The 20,512-nt window shown below is 33.4% G+C and overlaps 1 pseudogene; it reads right to left on the minus strand.

The window, feature by feature from the left end:
• Positions 1-655: 655 nt before the first annotated feature.
• LOC118004876 lies at positions 656-19,690 on the minus strand (annotated as a pseudogene).
• Between the last annotated feature and the right edge of the window lie 822 nt (positions 19,691-20,512).

A 20,512-nucleotide genomic window follows, 5' to 3' on the forward strand; every position in this document is an offset into this window, starting at 1 on the left:
CCTAAGTGTCCTGACTAGGATCAGTTTAGTTTGTTAGGATAAATAACTTTGGAGGCTGCCTATATTTTCATGATGAGGTAGTTTCTTCAAAGATTACATATAGCTACTTATACTGCCTAGAGTTCCTATACACTGCAACTTTGCGTCTCTGGAATAGCTGGGAAGCTGTACTCTTCGCCCCAGGCTCTAAAGGAGAAATACTAATTATTACAAACAATGAACTTTAAAACCTACTCTCTTTTGTAGAAAACTTTCCACAAATACATCTAAAATTTCCAACAAATATATGTTACCATGAAGCACATTTTAGTTAAAACTTTCCATCCAAGAAGCTGAGTGTAGGAACAGATGAAGAAGAATACATATTCAAAAAATATTTTTAATTAAAAAATGAGAAAAATAACATGTATTCAGATCACCATATCCCCAAATTTCCTTTCTATATTCACTTTTTGGCCAACCAAAATCAGGTTTCTGTCCCAACATCTTTTTTTTTTTTTTTTTTTTTTTGCTAAGTACAATGGACATTTTGCTGCACTTACATTAAATTACTTTGCCTTATTTTAAAATAACTATTTCTACCTTTTTTTTTCAGAACAATAAACACTTTTATTACCTGACTGAAGATAGGAGGGAGGAAGATTTGTTTGTCTTTTCAGGCTTTGATTTTCTTCAGCTAGAACTCTAGCTCTTTACCCTCCAGCACATAGCCTTCTGCTCTGCCACAGTGGACTGGTCTTAAAGTGATGCATGCAAGAAGCTTGCCCTGATGAAACTGCTCCTCCAGAAGACTGCTGGTTTTGGCATTCTTTTTCCTTCATTATATTTCTTCTGAATTTCCTTTGACCATTTTTTTGTTTAAAATCTTTTGTTCCTAGGGAGTCCTTCTTGAGGCCCAGGAGCAGTGCATAGTGGGACCTGTACCACTGTCAGTAGGGTGTGATTGACATCACAATACAGTTCTTCACCAGGTCTTGCTGCTGACCAGTTCATTGTTGGATGCACTGCAGACAACATCAATAATCCTTGTTTTGCACATACAACACTTGGAGCCCCAGGAGAAGTTCGCCATTCCCCATGTCCAGCCCCAAGGCATGGTACTTTTTTTTTTTTAAAGATTTTATTTATTTAGGGGTGCCTGGGTGGCTCAGTCGTTAAGCATCTGCCTTTGGCTCAGGTCATGATCCCAGGGTCCTGGGATCGAGCCCCGCATCAGGCTCCCTGCTCCGCAGGAAGCCTGCTTTTCCCTCTCCCACTCCCCCTGCTCGGGTTCCCTCTCTTGCTGTGTCCCTCTCTGTCAAATAAATAAATAAAATTTATTTATTTGAGAGAGAGTGAGAAAGAGTATGAGCTGAGGGAGAGGGAGAAGCAGACTCCCTGCTGAACAGGGAGCCCAATGCGGGGCTCCATCCTAGAACCCTGAGATCATGACCTGAGCCAAAGGCAGATGCTTAACTAACTGAACCACCCAGGTCCCTGGCATGGTACTTCCTATTGACTCCCAGAATACAGACCGTGTGTGGGCAGTGGGGGCCAATCTTAGTGTTGGCAGCAGGGCACCCCAGCTCATACTTTCGCTTCTTGTGGAAGGTCTTTCTCTTGCCCCCAGTCTTGCAGCGTTTGTGGCACTAGTCCCGAGAGATGCCCACCCCTATCAGCACTGGCTGTGAAAGAATTATTTCTACCCTCCTGAAAGTCTTTTTTCACTTTCCTCTCAGAAAGTCATATTTTTCTCTTTATATATACCTGTTTTTTTTTGTCACTTAGGTATATTCTTTATTTTTTAATTTTTTCCAGCTTTATTAGATACGTTTGACAAATTAAAAGTGTATATACTTAAAGTATACAATATGGTGTTTTGAAGTAAATATACCTTATGTAACGATTACCATACTCAACTAATATATCCATCACCTCACATAGTTCGATTCTGTGTGTGTAAAGAGAGCACTTAAGATCTATTCTCCTAACAAATTTCAATTATACAATACATTATTATTTATAATTACTATGCATTCTTTTGTAGTTCCTCTCCATGGCTATTCTTTAGATATTGGCATTTCTTAGACTTATTACTAGGTCTATTTCTTACTCTATACATTTTTTTGGTTAATCTTATCTTCTCCCACCTTTTCAAAACTAGATTTATCCTGACTTGGTGATTATCTGGATGTAGAGATTGAGGAAAGATAGGAATGTAAGATGATACCTATGGTCCTTGATTGGGCAGTTTAATGAATTGCTATTATAATGACAACAGAAGAAGCAGGTTTTGTAAGAAAATAATTGTTAGTTTTGATCATCGTGAGTTTGAAATGCCTGTTATTGAAAGTCAGAAATATTCAGTAACTAGCTGGGTATACAGCCCTAAATAGTAAAATATATTCAGTGCAGGTGTGTGTGTATGTGTGTGTATATATATATATAGCAATTGTCAGCACTTTTGAGGCAACTGAAACCAAGAAACTAGATGAGTATATTGTAGGATAATCTGTAGAGTAGGAAAATGGGGGAGGGGGGAGCAAAAGCCAGAGTTCTAAATAACACCAGTATTTAAGAGTTAAACAGAAGCAAGCCTCATAAAATAAGTATGAGCAGTTAGAGAAATGGGAGAAAACTCAGGAGACTGTGATATAATCAAATCAAAGGAAATATATGCTTGATATAGAGTTGGTTGCTTACCTAATAGCCATTCCCTCCTTCAACATAATTTTACAAACTCTAAATTGTGTTGAGTCAGCAATATGCCCAGGGAAGGGGGGAAATATCTATAGCCACAAAGGATGAATCATGATTGGTCTTAATAAATTGTGCTAATCTCATACTCTTTTGCTGGTGATTATTTTATAGATTTGTTTGTGACAAAATGCTAGTCAATGAGAAGTCAGGGGAAATCTTCTGGAGGGTTCTAAAAAAGGATTACAGTTCTGCGATTGTATGTAATTAGAGATCTTTATTATTTAAGCCACTAATAGTAATATTTGCTATTAATTTTATCCAAACATCCCATACTTGATAAATACCTCGATTACTAAAAAAATGGGTGGTATAAACAACAGTCCCTAAACTGTGCAAAATAGATAAGTAAAGGAGGGCAAATGAGGGCAAGTGGTGACCCAATCATATCAGGATGAGAAACTTGTTACTCTTTTTATATGGAGCAAAATGTGTGGTCAATTTTTTTCTTGTTATATCCTGTGATTCAACCTACATGCCAAATGATGACATATCATAAGAAGTAAGAGGAAATTTCAGGGTATTATCATGTGTTGTCTCTTTCTTGAAGCTTCCAGAAGAGAGAGGGGTGCTTAGGTTAAATGTGGATAGTCACATAGAATTAAAAATTAAGAACAAATGAAACCCAAAGCTAGAAGAAGGAAATAAATAATAAAGATTAGAGCATAGATAAATGAAATAGAGAAGAGAGAAACAATAGACAAAATCACTAAAACTCAAATTGGAGAACTTGGATGAAATAGACAAATTCCTAGAAACACAAACCTACCATTAATAAATTATGAAGAAATGGAAATCTGAATAGGCTTATAACTTGTAAGGAGGTTAAATCAATAATCAGAAATTTCCCAGTAACAAAAAGCCCTGAATCTGATAGCTTCAGTGGCAAATTCTACCAAACATTTAAAGAAGAATTAATAATACTCCTTCTCAAACTCTTCCAAAAAATTCAAGAGTAGAGAATACTTGCTAACTCATTCCAAATGGCCAACATTACCATGATACCAAAGCCGACAAAAATACTAGAAGAAAAGTTAAGTACAAACCAATATGTTTTATGAACATTGACGAAAAACTCCCCCAAAAGTACTAACTAGTGAACAGAACTCAGCAGCATATTAAAAGGATTATATACCATGACCAAGTGGGACTTATTCCTAAAATGCAAGGATGGTTCAACATACAAAAATTAATTAATGGAATATGCCATCAACATAATGAAGAGGAAAAAATCATCTCAACTGGTACATAAAAAGCATTTGACCCAATTCAGTAATCTTTCATGATAAAAACATGAAACTTGGAATAGAAAGAAACTACTCAACATAATAAAAGCCCTATATAAAACTCCCATAGTGAACATCATACTCAAAGGTGAAAGACAGATTTTCGACTAAAATCCAGAACAAGGCAAGGATGCCTGCTTTACCACTTCTATTAAACATAGTACTGGAAGTTCTAGCCAGAGTAGTTAGGCAAGAAAAGGAAAGGAAAAGCATCCAAATTGGAAGAGAAGTAAAATTGTCTCTGTTTGCAGATGATATAACCTTATATGTAGAAAACCCAAAAAGTCTAAAAAAAAATTGTTAGAACTAACAAATGAATTCAGCAAAGCAGCAGGATACCAATTCAACACAATACAATGGATGAACCTTAAAAACATTATGCTAAATGCAAGAATCAAGACCAAAAATGTGGCATATAATTTGCTTTCATTTATAGAAAATTTCCAGAATAGGTAACTCCACAGACAAAAAAAGCAGATTAGTGATTGTCAGGGTCCAGGGATTGGGGGCAGGGGTGGATAAAGAGTGATTGTTTAATGGGTATGGAAATTCCCTTTAGGGTGATGCAATGAATTGTATAGTTTAAAATAGTTTTGTGTTATGTGAATTTCACCTAGATTTAAAAAAAAAATTAAAAAGTGAAGGAAAAATAAAGGCTTTCTCACATGAATAAAAATAGGGATTTTGTCACCAATTGACCTGCCTTGCAACAAAGGTTAAAATATATTCTTCAAAGAGAAGGAATAAGACATAGGTCAAAAACTAAAATCTATGTGAAAAAGGAAACACATCAGAGAAGGAATACATGAGGGTAAAATAAAATTTTCATTTTTCTCATCCTTATTTGATTTAACAGAATTACCTGTTCATAATAATTATTGCAACAATGTATGAGTAATTAGAGCTTATGGATAAGTTAATTAATGACAGCAATGATTTAAGGGATGAGGGGGACAAATTGGAAATACTCTGTCATAAAGTACCTGCACTACCCATGAAGTTGTGGAGTGTTGTATGAAAATGAACTTAAATTACTCATAAATGTTCATGTATTATAAATTCTAGAGCAACCACAAAAAATTTTCAAAAGAAGTATAATTGACATGCTAAGAGAAGAGAAAAATGGAATTATATAAAATAATTAAAACCAAAGAAGCAAAAAAGAGTAGACAAAAAAATAAGGAAAATAGAAAATAATTACACATATGGTACATATTAATTCAACTGTATCAATGATCACTTTAAACTGTGATGTTCTACATATGCCAAATAAAAAACAGAGACTTAAAGAATGGATAAAAAGACAAGACCCAACTACATGTTGTCTACAAGAAACTCACTTTTATTTTTTTTCAAATATTTTATTTATTTATTTCAGAGAGAGAGACACAGAGAGCACAAGCATGAACAGTGGGGAGGGGCAGAGGGAGAAGCAGACTCCCTGCTAAGCAGAGAGCCTGATGCGGGACTCGATCCCAGGACCCCAGGATCATGACCCCAGGCAGACGCTTAACTGACTGAGCCACCCAGGTGCCCCAAGAAACCCACTTTAAATATAAGATACAGCTATATTAAAAGTGAAGGGATGGAGAAAGATATATAATGCTAACACTAATCAAAAAAGCTTGCATAGCCATATTAATGTCAAGTAAACCACACTTTAGAACAAGGAAAATTATCAGGAATAAAAAGGGACATTTTATCATGATAAACTGATCCTTTTCCCAAAATGATATAACATAATCTTAATGTGCATGTGCTTAATGGGAGAATGTCAAAATGAGTGAGGTAAAACTGATAGAACTGCAAGGAAAAATAGATGAATCCGCTATTATAGTTGGAGGCTTCAAAACCCCTCTATCAGTAATTGACAGACGAGCAGGCAGAAAATCAGTGAGGTTACAGTTGAACAGAGCAGTGCCATCAATCAACCGAATCTAATTGACATTTATAAAACACTTCATCCAACAACAGGAAAATACACATTCTTCTCAAGCTCACATAGAACATTCAACAAAATAGACCACCTTCTGGATTACAAAACACACTTTAAGAAACTTTTTAAAAAGATAAATCATACTTTCAGACCACAATGAAATTAAGCTACAAAATAACAGAAAGGTAGCTGGAAAATAATTGGAGAGTAAACAGCAAACTTCTAAGTAGCAAATGGGTCAAAGAAATCCCAAGAGAAATTTAAAATTATTTTGACCTAAATGAAAGAGAAAACACTACTCATCAAACTGTGTGTGATTTGGTAAACAGCATGCTTAAGGGGACATTTATAACATTGAATGCATATATTAGTAAAGAAAAAAATATCTAAATTTAATAGTACAAGCTTTCACCTTAGGAAACTACAGGAAGAAGAGAAATATAAACCTAAAGCAAAGAGAAGAAAAAAACAGAGCAGAAATGAATGAAATGGAAAACACTAAATCAATAGAAAACTAGTAAACCCAAAAGTTGGTACTTGGAAAAGATTCGAGACATTGATAAAACTCTAGCCAGGCTAACCCAGAGGGGAAAAAAAGACATAAATTCCTAATATCAGAAAAAAGGGAGGATATCATTACTGATCCCAAATCATTAAAGGGATAATAGAATATTCTGAAGAACTCTATGCCCACAAATTTGACAATCTAGATAAAATGGACAAATTACTTGAAAAAGACAGCTACCACAATTCACACAAGTAGAAATATATAATTGGAATAAGCCTGTATCTATGAAAGGAATTGAATTAATAATTACCTTCCAAAACAAAGCACCAGGCCCAGATGGTTGTACTGGTAAATTCTACCATAACTTAAGACATCATACCAATTCTTTACAATCTCTCCCAGTCGATAGAATCAGAGGGACTACTTTCTAACTCATTCGATGAGGCCAGCATTTCTCTAATACCAAAACCTCATAAAAACATTACAAGAAGGGAAAAGTGCAGACCAGTATCTGTAATGAACATAGATGGAAAAATCCTCAACACAATATTAGCAAACTGACTTCAACAATGTATAAAATGAATAATACAGAATGACCAAGTTGGATTTATTCCAGATATAATATGCTCATTCAATATTCAAAAATCAATTAATATAATTAATCCATCACATCAGCAAATAGCTTATCCCACTGAAGGCAGAAAATCAATACTAATCCTTTCCAGTAAGTTATGATACATACTGTGGACTAACAACTGTGAATCCCTTCCCCTTCCACTTAAAATGAAGTTATCTTATTCCTTCTCCATTATTGTATAATGAATACATTGGGGGTGGAAAATTTATCTTTTTTAGATAGAGGAGCCACATCCGAACTTAACAAATAAGTACAAAAACCAAACATCATTTGTTTCAAGCTAGATTTGTTAACTAGATGAGCCTCTCAGCATTTCTCACTTTGAAAGGCTATAAATGCATTGAAAAAGAAAAGAAAAAAATTAATATGAATATATTGGGGGAAAGCACCTGTATATTTAAACAGGAAATAAGTGGACATGTCACTGGCAATATGTATGTCATTCTCCAAGCCTTAGGGAAACTATGATTAACCTAAACCAAGCAAAATAATCCCATTACCATTTTGTGAGTGATTCCTTTTAGGGGTAAGAAGGTAAACACACTTCTGTGCAGAGCCATAAGGTAAAGGATACTGGAAATTTGGGGAAAATTATACTCCTTTTAACTTTAAATGAAATTTATTTTATGAGAAAAAGATATTTGGAGATGCTTCAGTCATTTTGGGACCATGAGAGTATAAAACTAAGAATAATGTGCTGAGAGTGGCATAGGGGATATATAGGGGGAAAAAAAAAAGCCTAGCTACCTGCCACCATTTCTTAGTCATTTTGCCAAATCTGGGAACCTCCAAATTTCTTGTTATATAATAATTAAACATCTTTATTGTAGAGTTTTATTTTCTTTAGTTATTAACTAGTATATAAATTACTCTGCTGTAACAAAGACAACCACAAATATAATAGCTCAAACCAGATGAGGTTTTATTTTCCTGTATGTAACAGGACAGTGATGCACAGGCTGTCCAGGGTGAGTAGGCTGCTTGATTCTACAATGCTGGGAAAGAAAGTAGGTGTATCCTATTTCATTTCTTTGTCAATCCCTCCCCGCTCCATTGGTGGTGCCCTCATCAACAGGGACAGCATTGACACGATGGCCATATCAATCACTGTTCTAACCCGTAAGGGGAGTAAAAGAAAAAGTGGAGGGAAAGAAATTTTATTTTTAAAATAATGTAAGCAGAATGTTGCACACATCACTTCTATTCACTCTACAACAGCCAAAAGTTAGTCAAATTGCCACATACAGTTTCAAAATCTTCTGGAAAATGTAACCTATAGTTAGGAGTTCATGCCCACCAAAACTCTGAGTGAATTGTTTGTTTTATATTGCTCAAAAGATATAAATGAGAAGAAAAAGTAACAGTTTTTTTTCTACATTGTTGCAACTGAAACAGTTGTCCAGGAAGGAGTGATCAAAACAGTCACGTGATTCTGAGATTTTTTTTTTTAACAAGATAAGCATATCAAAGAATTTTGATTGTGAAATTCATGAACAAATATTGGCTGAATGAGCATGTCCCAATATTGAGAGGTAGAACCAAATATTAATATAGTAAATTCTGTTTTCAGATATTTAAATGTTAAGCTATGTGTTCTAGCAATAAATACAAACAGATAGTGATTTTTTTCCTTTTCATATATTATTGATTAGTGTAGGAAAAAGTTTATTTAGGATTTTTTTATCTATGTTTGTGAAAGAGATTGAACTGGATTTGTTCCATTTATTAAAATGTATTTGACAGATTTAGGAATCAAAGTTTTGCTAGCATCATAAAGTGAGTTAAGAACTATTCCTGCTTTCTCTCTTTTTCAAATAATTCCTTTAAGAGTCAAGTTTCTTGCCTAATTTATTGGTAAAATTCTCAAAGCAAGTCATCTGATCCTGGAATTTCTATGTCAGAAGATTAATTATATTTATCAAGCAATCATATTTTCTATTTTTCTGTTCCATTGTATCACATTTTTAAAATAAATGGAATAAATCCATTTACATCTTTTTGTGTCGGTAACTTCTGTATGACATGTAGTATTACTCCCACTCTTATTCCTGACATTGGAAGTCTGTGCCTTCCTTTGTTGTTTCTTGGTCAGTTACGACAAGCAGTTATAAATTGCATTAGAAATTTCCAAAAACCAACTTTTACCTTTGATTTCCTGTATTTTATATTGTTTTCTGTTTTATTAATTTTTGCTCATGTCTAACTTATTTCTTACTTTCTCTGCTTTACAAATTATTTACTATATAGATAATTCATTTTTTACTTTTTGTAGTTTTCTACTGTATGCATTTTATTTTTTATTCTTTTTAAAGATTTATTTACTTATCTGAGAGAGAGAGCAAGAGCACAAGCAGAGTGAGAGGGAGAAGCAGGCTCCCCAAGGAGCAGGGAGGCTGATGTGGGGCTTGATCCCAAGATCCTGAGATCATGACCTGAGCCAAAGGCAGATGCTTAACCGCTTAACTGGCTGAGCCACCCAGGTGCCCCAACTGTATGCATTTTAAAGCTATTAATTTTCTTCTACACACTGCTATAGCTGTATTCAACAAGTTTCACTGAAACATATTTCCAATATCATTAGCTCATATTATGATCTACTTCATATTTTGTCCTCTTCTATGAATTTTGGGTAATATAGAGATGTAGTGCCTGATTTTTAAATTACTGGAGGTTTGTTATTATTTTGAAGTTTTTTTTATTAATTCCATTGAGCATAAATAATATACTCAGTATGATTTTAGTCCTATAAAGTTTATTGGAACCTGCTTCATAACTGAGCATATAATTAATTTTAGAAAATTTATAAATGCTATAATCTCAGAAATACAGACTTTGTTAGGATGTGTTGCCTATAGGTGCTCTGTGCAAATTAGATAAAGTCTGATAACTGTGTCCTGAGTTTTCTGTATGCTTACTGATTTTTTGCCTAACATGTATTGAGAGACATCTGTTAAAATCCCCCACTCCGAATGTGAAGTTTATTTATCTTTTTAATTTTGTCATTTCCTTTCTCTATATATTTTTAAAATATGTAATTAAGATCATAAAAATTAAGAATAGTCATATGTTCCTAGTTGATTGACCATTTTATCATTATGATATCTTTCTTTATAATTAATAACAATTCTTAATTTTAAGACAATTTTATTTGAAATGTGTATAGCTCTACAAATTTATTGTTGAATGTTTTCATCACATACCTTTATTATTTTATTTAAAATTTTTATCTTACTTTCTTCTGGGCAGCATACAGCTGGAATTTGATCCAGTCTGATAATCTTCGTCTTCAAATTAGAGGAGTCAGACTTTTAAAATTTTGATGTAATTACAGATTTATTTGCATTCACTGTTTCCTCCATTATTTCAATCCTGCTGTTTTGTTCTATCAAGTGAATTTTGTTTTGTTTTGTTTTCATCTTTGTTTCTGTGTGTATTTCCTTTTTTTTTTCTTTTTTTGGTTAAAGCACTACCAGTTCTAAACTTTCCATTTGATTCCTTTTTATAATTGAATTTTTTTCCCGAGATATCCTTAGTTTTAAGAGTGTTTGTGATTGCCTCCTAGGTCATTTTTGTAATAGCTATTTTAAATATTTGTCAGATTATTCCAACATCTGTGTCATCTTGGCATTTGCTTCTTTTCCCTATGCATTGATATTGGCTTCACTTACATATCCTAGATGTTTTGAATATATTATGAAACACTGAGTCTTGTTTAAATTCCAAGATAACATTGATATTTTTGTTTTAGAAGCTAATCAACCTATTTTTTTGCATCTCAAATTTCCATCTCACATTTCCATCTCGCATTCTGTGGGCTATGGTCCCAATGACAGTTCAGTTTTCAAAGCATTTGTGGTCCTGTTCTAATTTGTCTACTGTGTGCCAACAATCTGGAATCTAAGCCTTGGTTTATTCATCAGTTTAGTTTATTAGTTTATTCAAAGTTTTTGCTGTGCTGAATAGGAAAAGATCCACTGTATGAGCCATTTAAGGATGAGCCTAGAATTTCACAAAACAATGTTATGAGGTCACTGTCCCAGCTCCTCCCTCTCAATGACATCTCCTCTTTTCCCCTGAGGCTCCTCTTAGTTCTCTGTCCAGAAAGTTGGGCTTTGATTTCCTGATTCTACTATACACTTACGCAGTTTTACCTGTATGAGAGGGGCCAAGCTGTAGGAAGAAAGAGAAAAAGAGAAACAAATTTTGTCCTCGTACTCTTGGAACCACAAATCCACTGAAAAGAAATGAAGGTTCTTCTTAATCAGAGTTTTGGCTCCTGCTGCCACAACCACCATAGAATTATAGAATTACTTGGGGATTGGAGAGTGAAAGAACAGAGAAAATTATACACACACACACACACACACACTTATGAGGGATTTTCACACTCTCTGAACTTTAGGAGTTCCCTTTCATTCTCCTTTAGCTAGAATTAGAGGGCTTCTCTGGTCTCTTTCTGCTTTCTGGTGACACTTTGATTCATTAACTTCAGGCTGGGAGATGCTGGTAAAGAGAAAATGGTAAATTTGCCATCAATTTGGGGGCATTTCAAATTCCAGTCATTTTCCTTAACCTGACTGTTAATATTTACCTTTTAGAAATCTCAAATAGCTGCCTTATGTATTCTATCCAGGTTTTATAACTGTATACAGTGAGAGAAATGCAGTGGAATGAGTTTACTCTATCTTAACCCAACATTGAAAGTTCTGAGCTGAAAGTTCAAGCATTCTATGAATCTCCCTCTATTTTTGCCATCTTCTTTCCTTTCCACTTTCTTCTTCATGAATTTTATTTTACTATTTCTCCAGTCTTTGAAAGAATGGGAGCTAAAATAGACTAGCAATGAAATTGGACAGGGATTGCAAATTTAGGAAAGGATGGAGACTTTCAATATGAGATAATAAGGAATGGGAAACAAACTGTAATGATGTAGTGCCTTATAGAACCCCAAACAGAAAGGGAAGGGACAGAGTAAAATATTTTAAATTTCAAAACACCGGATTAAGGCAGAACTTTTATTCTAATTGAAATTTTTATTAGTATTTTGGTCTACCTACATAGCTAATTAAAAGTTACCAGCAAGTAAGAATTCACACAGTGAAAATTTTAGCTCATATAACAAGCCATAGTACAATCTTACGGATGCTCACAGCTATAAAGAGAATAGTATTTTAAAGCAACACAAAAGTATATACTCTCTGAAGAGACACATTTCAGACATTATGATGAAATAAAGGTTTTGCTTAGAACAGTAAGAGACAGTAGGTGAGTAATAATCTTTAAAAAGTTCCAATAATTGGGCGCCTGGGTGGCTCAGTTGGTTAAGCGACTGCCTTCGGCTCAGGTCATGATCCCGGAGTCCCGGGATCGAGTCCCACATCGGGCTCCCTGCTCGGCAGGGAGTCTGCTTCTCCCTCTAACCCTACCCCCTCTTGCGCTCTCTCTCTCACTCTCTCTCTCTCTCTCAAATAAATAAATAAATAAAATCTTTAAAAAAAAAAGTTCCAATAATTGTGGGGCGCCTGGGTGGCTCAGTTGGTTAAGCGACTGCCTTCGGCTTAGGTCATGATCCTGGAGTCCCTGGATCGAGTCCCGCATCGGGCTCCCTGCTCAGCGGGGAGTCTGCTTCTCCCTCTGACCCTCCTCCCTCTCATGCTCTCTGTCTCTCATTCTCTCTCTCGCAAATAAATAAAAAAATATTTAAGAAAATAAAATAAAATAAAATAAAAAAATAAAAAGTTCCAATAATTGTAAAAATTTTGTTATATGTTAATTTTCCAGTCTGATATTTTGCAATAAATATAAAAATAATGTTATTTACAAAATATTTTAAGGCATTTTATTTTCATCATAAAATCAATAAATGGAGGAAATGTTAAGTTGAATTGTATTCTAAGAATGCACATAAAAGAAAAAGCCAGCAATGCTTAGCTCCATAGGACTTTGCATTTAAATAGAAATTGTTATAAAAAAAGCATTATAATAGCAGTTTAAAAGCACTGGGTGTGAAGGCAGGCTTGAAAGAACACCATTAGTGATATAGCAATAATATTGCATATGTCTGAAAGCATATTAAAATGATAATGGAAATGAAGCCCATTTTTTATGAAGTGTTTATACTTAAACATCCTGGTCATCACTAGAAAACAATACAATTAATTTTACACTTTTTCCATTCTTCTCTTTTAAATTTGAAGATTCCACAGTGGTATTTTTATGGTACTTTTGGCAAATTTCCCTGCAGCTTCCTCTTGAAATCTTTGAAATAAAAATCTTGAAGGATTTTTTCTGTGTGTGTGTGTGTGTGTGTAATAAATATATCAGAAAAAGCATCTAGCATATTGATTAATGTGAATTGAGGAGTAATGATTTTGAGCAACTCTGGCCCTTTGTAAAATATACTGACCTGATTTACAAAAGTGGCATATATGTCAAAAAACTATGGTTAGTGTGGTCAGTGATTTTCTGTCATATATATTGTTTAGCATTTTTTATTGTCTAGACCCAGATGTTAACACTCAGGACATATCAAATTAAGAAGTAATTAGTAATTTAAAAATTCTGATTATCACAATGTGATGATTTAATAATTGTTAATGATAATAAAGCATCATAATTAGCTTCTAGATTTATACAAGTTCACTGGTTTCATTAAACAATATAATCAAATTCTATGAAGATTTTTTAATTATTAATTTTCTGTGAAAAATAAAAAAAATAAAAAAATATTAATTGTCTGTAAAAAATTATAGAGGGTTTTGTTAATTATAATACTTTCAATAACTATCAACTTCAAGAGGGAGGAACAGTATTAGTATTGCCCTGATCAACTCTGAAGTCACATATTATATAAACCTATAAAACCTATAAATGGCAGATGAATGCTTAAAGAGGGAATCATATTCCTCTCTGTAACCAGATTGTACATTACTTCTTGAGAATGTATTTCTCACATTGGGAGTTATGAGAAACTTTAAGGAAGACTTATTTACATACAGTTTTTCTCTTGATTGACAAATGTACTTATTATTTTGAGGATAATTTACTGTGACTGGAATCCTGCCAAAAAAGAAGGCAAAGGCAAGATAGCAGGTACAATATTTATATTTTGTAAAGTACAAAGAAATGAGGAATGGGGAAAAATCCTTTTGAAACAAAGACTTAAAGGATGAACAAATGGCTGGTTATACAGAATAATAGTTGTACACCAAACTCTAGCTTTGTAATAAATCATTTTAGAGTAAATGAAGCTGGAATGGAGTTAGCCGACTATCTCGATGAGAAAAATATTCCTCTCAAGAAGCTGAATTTTATGTGCAACTTTCAGGATATTTTCACAATAGTCCACTAATTTATTGATGCTTAATTTGCATGCCAAATGTGTGGCATTTTGAAAGAAGTATGAAAGACTACTATGTTGAATCTGATTCAACAAGTATTCATGAATCCACTTATGTATTCAAGGCACTATAAAGAATACAAAAGAGATAATGAAAACTGCCCCAGCCCTCAAGCAACTTTTAAACTACTGAGGATGACACATGGCACCATTAAATAAGTAACTAACTGCTGAAATAACTGGTACAAAGATTGGGTACTCTAGAATTTCAGACTAGAGAGAAATAGAAGAAAATTTGAATGATCAGGAAGTCTTCTTGAAAGAGAATGGCATTTTTGCTGTCGCTGATATCAATTTTTTAAAATTTATATCCAAACAACATATTTTAGCACCATCTATGTGTGAGATTCTGTGCTATATGGTGCAGAACATATAAAAATGATTGAACCATGTCCTCAAATATTTTATAATCCAGGAGAATAATGAGTTCACAAATAACTGGGATATAAAGCAAAATATCATATGTTGCAAATGAAACAAAATATAGAATAAAAGTATACAAAGTTCAGAGAAGGGAGTTATCACAAGTAAATAAAAAAATTCAGGAAAATGACATGGCATTTAAAACATGGCATTTCAAATGGTATTCAAAGGAAAGGTTAGGATTTTAGTTTTCTGAAAGAGAAAAGTAGTTCTACCAGGAAGAAACAATAGGAACAAAAGCTCTGGAGGGAGGAAGAGCACAGGTTCTATTTGACATAAAGTAAATAGCAGTAAATAAATGTAGAAAATGGAATGAATTGTCATACTGTACATTGCCTTAAAAGTCAAGAGCAACACTGTTACTTCTCTAGGTAGTGAAGAACCATTGAAGTTTTAAACAGAGAATAACTTGATTAGAGCTGTGATTTAGAAAATTTAGTGCAACAGAAAGTTTTAAGGGTGAAATGAAAAGAAGTTACTATAGCCAGGCATATAATGTGCCAGAATGGATATGAGAAAATTGACCTTTGGAAAACTGAATGGATCCAGGAAAGGACCTATCAATAGTTAACCACTGTCATTACCATAAAGCCCTGGGCTCAATAAGCCCCACTCACATGTTTAAGGCTTACAATTGGCTTTTTAATTCTTCATTCTTTTAAAGCTTCCAAAATTTTTAGGAAAGCCTTAACATATGAGACCAAGACAAAAAATCTGAAAAAGAAAATTAAAAAATGAAGAGACAGTATAGGTTGAACAGTGGCTCTCAACTGGGTACAATTTTTCTCCCAACGGACATTCTGCAATTTATGCAGATAGTTTGATTATCACAATTACTGAGGTGCTGCTGGAATCTAGTATGTGGAGGCCAGAGATGGTGCTAAACATCTTAAAATTCACAAAATATCCCCCCAGGACAAATAATGATATTGCTCAAAGTGTCTGTAGGACCAAGATTAAGAAACTCTGAAATAGAAGAAAATAAAGCAATAACAAATACAAATTTCCTCAAAAATAAGAGACCTTAAAGCATCTATGAAATAACAACAGAGGCTATTAAAAGTGAGAATTCAGTGATCTCAATATAACTCTGACTTTAAGAAATGATTAAATTTAAAAAATAATAGAGACTTCTAGTTTCTGTTCTGGCATGTAAGGAGCTTAGAAGTCCTTACTCTAATCCTCACAAGAAAAAAGCTGAACAAATTAAAAATGAACACCTCCTCTTAGCCCCATCAGAGAATCAAGGCCACAGAGCAAACTACAGGATCCATAATTGAAGAGACAGGAAGGTACATACAAAGAATCATAACTTAAGGGAGCAGAAGTTCAAGAGCAAAAACAAATATGGGAACTAGTACAAAGTAGACAAACATATGCTATTATGATGAATTTCTGGAGGCCCAGTGCGGACATAGTTGAAGGTTAAAAACTTCAGTAGAGGGCCCCATATTTGGTGAGTTTTACCTCAAGGAGCCTCCTGAGTTTTCACAGTGAAGATCAGAAGAAAATCCCCTTAAGCTTCTAGCAAGTAGAGAAGAAAAAATTGCTCTTTTGAAATTCACCCAGAGCTTCTTTGTTCTTAACAAGGTTTGCCTTCAAGAGTATCAGTTTTACTAGAGTCAAACTACTTAACTCCAACCCCATTTAGCCTTCTCTGTGGGGGGAGGATAACACCAACTTCAGCCCCTTCTGACCTTCCTGTCTCATCTAAAGGGGTGGTAGCCCCTGAGAAGCACTTGTGAAGGTCCCAAACCAGAGCAAAGGTTCACCAATAGTCTAAGACCCAATCATGGGACTATAGAACACTTCTCCTCCCACATTTTACCACATCAGTAGGGGTCCTGTATAACAATAACAATAGGAGAATACAATCGAAAGAATAGCATATCTCAGACTTATTTAAGAAAAAAAAGAATAAGTTTCTACGGAAACCCGAAGACAACAGGGACGGCAAAAACACTACCACCAGAGGAAATATTAGCTTCTGACATCTACAGGTACAGCCTAATGCCTAGCCAGATAAATCTAAAACCTAACACTAAAAGACTATTTTCTTCAATTCTTTTTTATTCAATACATCATATCTGGCATTCAAGAAAAATTAAAAATCATAGTAAAAGACAAAAACACGGTTGGAAAAGATGAAGCAATCATCAAACCAGGCTCAGATATGGCAGGGATTTGAGGATTATCAGACTAGGAATGTATATTCCATTGTTTTATGAACTGCTCTGTAGTGCTTTCTATTTCTAGTGTAGGGAAGGTTATTAATTATTGATCGAATGCCTTTGAAAAAACAGTCCTCTTCAGACTATTTCTCCTTTGTGACTTTTGGTAAATTGTATTTTTTAAGAAATTGGTTATCAATTTTATGATTGATTTTTTTATGATTTAACAAAATCTAGGTTATCAAATTTATGGTCATAGAATGGTTCATAATATTTTTTATTCACCAATGTCCATTAGATTAGTAGTGATGGTCCCCTCTTTGATTTCTGATGCTAGTAATCTATGTCTAACTGCTTTTTTTCTTACTTAACCTGGGTAGAGTTTTATCAATTTTATCGATCTCTTCAAAGAATAAGCTTATGGTTTGATTGACTCACTGTGTACAACCTGATGTTTTGATATATGTATACCTTATGAAATGATTACCACAATCAAGATAATTAACGTATCCATTACTTCACATATTTTGGGTGTGTGTGGGGAGAGTTTTTAAGATCTATACTACTAGCAGAATTAAAGTACTGATTTCCTATCTTCAATTTCATTGAGTTCTGCTCTAAATCTTATTTTTAAAATTTTTCTTCTTACTTGTGGTGAAATTTATTGTTACTTTTAAAGTAGAAGCTTAGATTATTCATTTTAGATCTTTCTTCAGTTCTAATGTACGCATTCAATTCTGTAAAATTCCCCTAGCACTGTTCATTGTACCCCACAAAACTTGATAAATTGTGTTTTTATTTTCCTTTAGTTCAAAATATTTTTAATTTTTCTTGAGGATTCTTTTTTGATCCTTGTGTAATTTAAAAGTGTGTTGTTTAAGGGGGAAAAAGAAACAAACCAAAAACCAGACTCTTAACTATAGAGAATAAACAGAGGGTTACCAGAGGGGAGTTTGGTGGGGGGATGTGTGAAATAAGTGATGGGGATTAAGAGTACTAATCATGATAAGCAATGAGTAATGTACAGAATTGATGAATCACTATATCGTACACCCGAAACTACACTGTATGTTAACCATACTGGAATTAAAATAAAAAACTTAATTAAAAATGTGTTGTTTAATCTTCAAGTATGTTGGAGTTTCTGGCTATCCTTCTGTTATTGATTTCTAGTTTAACCTCATTGTGGTATGATAGCATATTTTGTATGATATGTATTCTTTTAAATTAGTTAAATTGTGGTTGTTTTATGATCCAGAATATTGTCTATCTTGGTGAATGTTGTAGGAGAGCTTCAAAAGAATGTGTATTCTGTTAGTGTTTTATGAAGTATTCTATACATGTAGATTAGATCCAAGTGGTCAATGATACTGTTCAGTTTATGTTACTGATTTTGTGCCAACTGAATTTGTCAATTACTGATAGAAGTGTGTTAAAGTCTCCAACTATAATAGTGGATTCATCTTTTTCCCTACAGTTCTATAGTTTTTGCAACATGTATTTTGATGTTCTTTTGTTAGTTGTATGCACATGAAAGATTATTACATCTTCTTGGGGAAGTGATGATTTTATCATTATGCAATGCTCCTTTTTATCCCTGATAACTTTTCATCCTCAGAAGTCTGCTTTGTCTAAGATTAATATAGCTTCTTCAGGTTCTTTTTGATTACTGTTAGCATGATGTATCTTTCTCCAGTCTTTGACTTATTTTTCTCTGTCTGGTTTTTTCACTTAGCATAATGTCCTCCAAGTCCACCCATACTTTCACAGTTAACAGGATTTCCTTCTGTTTTAAGGTTGAATAATATTGTAGTGTGTGTGTGTGTGTGTGTGTGTGTGTATGGTCACATTTTCTTTATTTCTTTATCCATTTAGCCAAAGATGGACATTTAGGTTGTTTCCATATCACTGCTATTGTGAATAATGTTGCAATGACCATGGGAATGCAGACTATCTTTTCAAATTCCAGATTTCATTTCCACTGAATATATACCCAGAAGTGGAATTGCTGGATCATATAGTAGTTCTATTTTTAATTTTTTGAGGAAATTCCACAGTTTTCCATAATGTCTACAGCAATTACATCCCACCAAAATTGTATAAGTGTTCCCTTTTCTCCACAACTTTGCTAACACTTGTTATCCCTTCTCTTTTTAATAAAAGAAATCATAAAAATTTCCTTTATAATTACTGATGTTCAGCATCTTTTCATGCACCCATTGGCCATTTCTATGTCTTCTTAGGAAAAATGTCTATTTGGGCATTTTATTCATTTTTAATTGGATTATTTATTTATGTTTGCTATTGAGTTGTATAAAATCCTTATATGTTTTCAATATTAACCCCTTATAAGATATATAGTTTTCAAATATTTTTTGCCATTACATAAATTACCTTCCCACTTTGTTGATTGCTTCATTTCCTGTGCAGAAGCTTTTTAGTTTGATGTAGACCCACTTATTTATGTTTGCTTCTATTGCCTGGGCTTTTGGTGTCACATTCAAAAAAAAATCAATGCCAAGACTGATGTTAAGTTTTTCCTTATTTTCTTCTATGAGTTTTATCTTTCCAGGTCCTACATTTAAGTCCTTCATCTATTTAGAGTTAGTTTTTGATAATGATGGGATATAGTTATTCAGTTTCATCCTTTTGCATGGGTATCCATTCAGCCACATTATGTCTTTTGATTGGAGAATTTAATCTATTTACATTTAAAGTAATTATTGATTGAAAAGGACTTACTAATTCCATCTAATTAATTTTTTTATAGCTGGACTGTATTTCCTTTTCTCCTTTCTTCCTCTCTTGTTGGCTTCCTTTGTGAATTAATGATTTTTTATAGTGGTATGCTGTGGCTCCCATGTCTTTTTTTTCTGGTTTTATTGAGATAAATTTGACATACATCACTGTGTAAGGTGTATAGCATAAATGTTTCACTTAAAAATATTATGAAACGATTACTGCAATAAGTTTAGTTAGCATCCATCACCTCATACAGATACAATAAAAAAAAATTGATTCCCTTGTCTTTATCTTTTGTGGATCAGCTGTATGTTTTTGTTTTCTTGCTATTATGAGGATTATATAAAACATCTTATAAGAGTATATTTTAAGCTGCTAGAACTTAGTTTCAATTACATATAGAAACTTCCCTTTTATTCCTCACCCCATTATACTTTTGATGTTACAATTCATATATTTTTATATTGTTTATCCATTAACAAGTTAATGTAGCTATAGTTGCCTTTAAATACTTTTGTCCTTTAACCTTTATACTAAAGTGACTAACATATCAACATATTATAGTATTAGAGTATTCTAAATTTGACTATAGGCTTATCTTTATCCAAGTATTTCATATTTTCATATGTTTTCATGTTACTGATTAGCATTTTTTCATTTTGACTTGTAGAACT

Source organism: Mirounga leonina, unplaced genomic scaffold (assembly GCF_011800145.1).
Source record: "Mirounga leonina isolate KUSES-001 unplaced genomic scaffold, KU_Mleo_1.0 Mir_101595, whole genome shotgun sequence".
Taxonomy (NCBI): Eukaryota; Metazoa; Chordata; class Mammalia; order Carnivora; family Phocidae; genus Mirounga; species Mirounga leonina.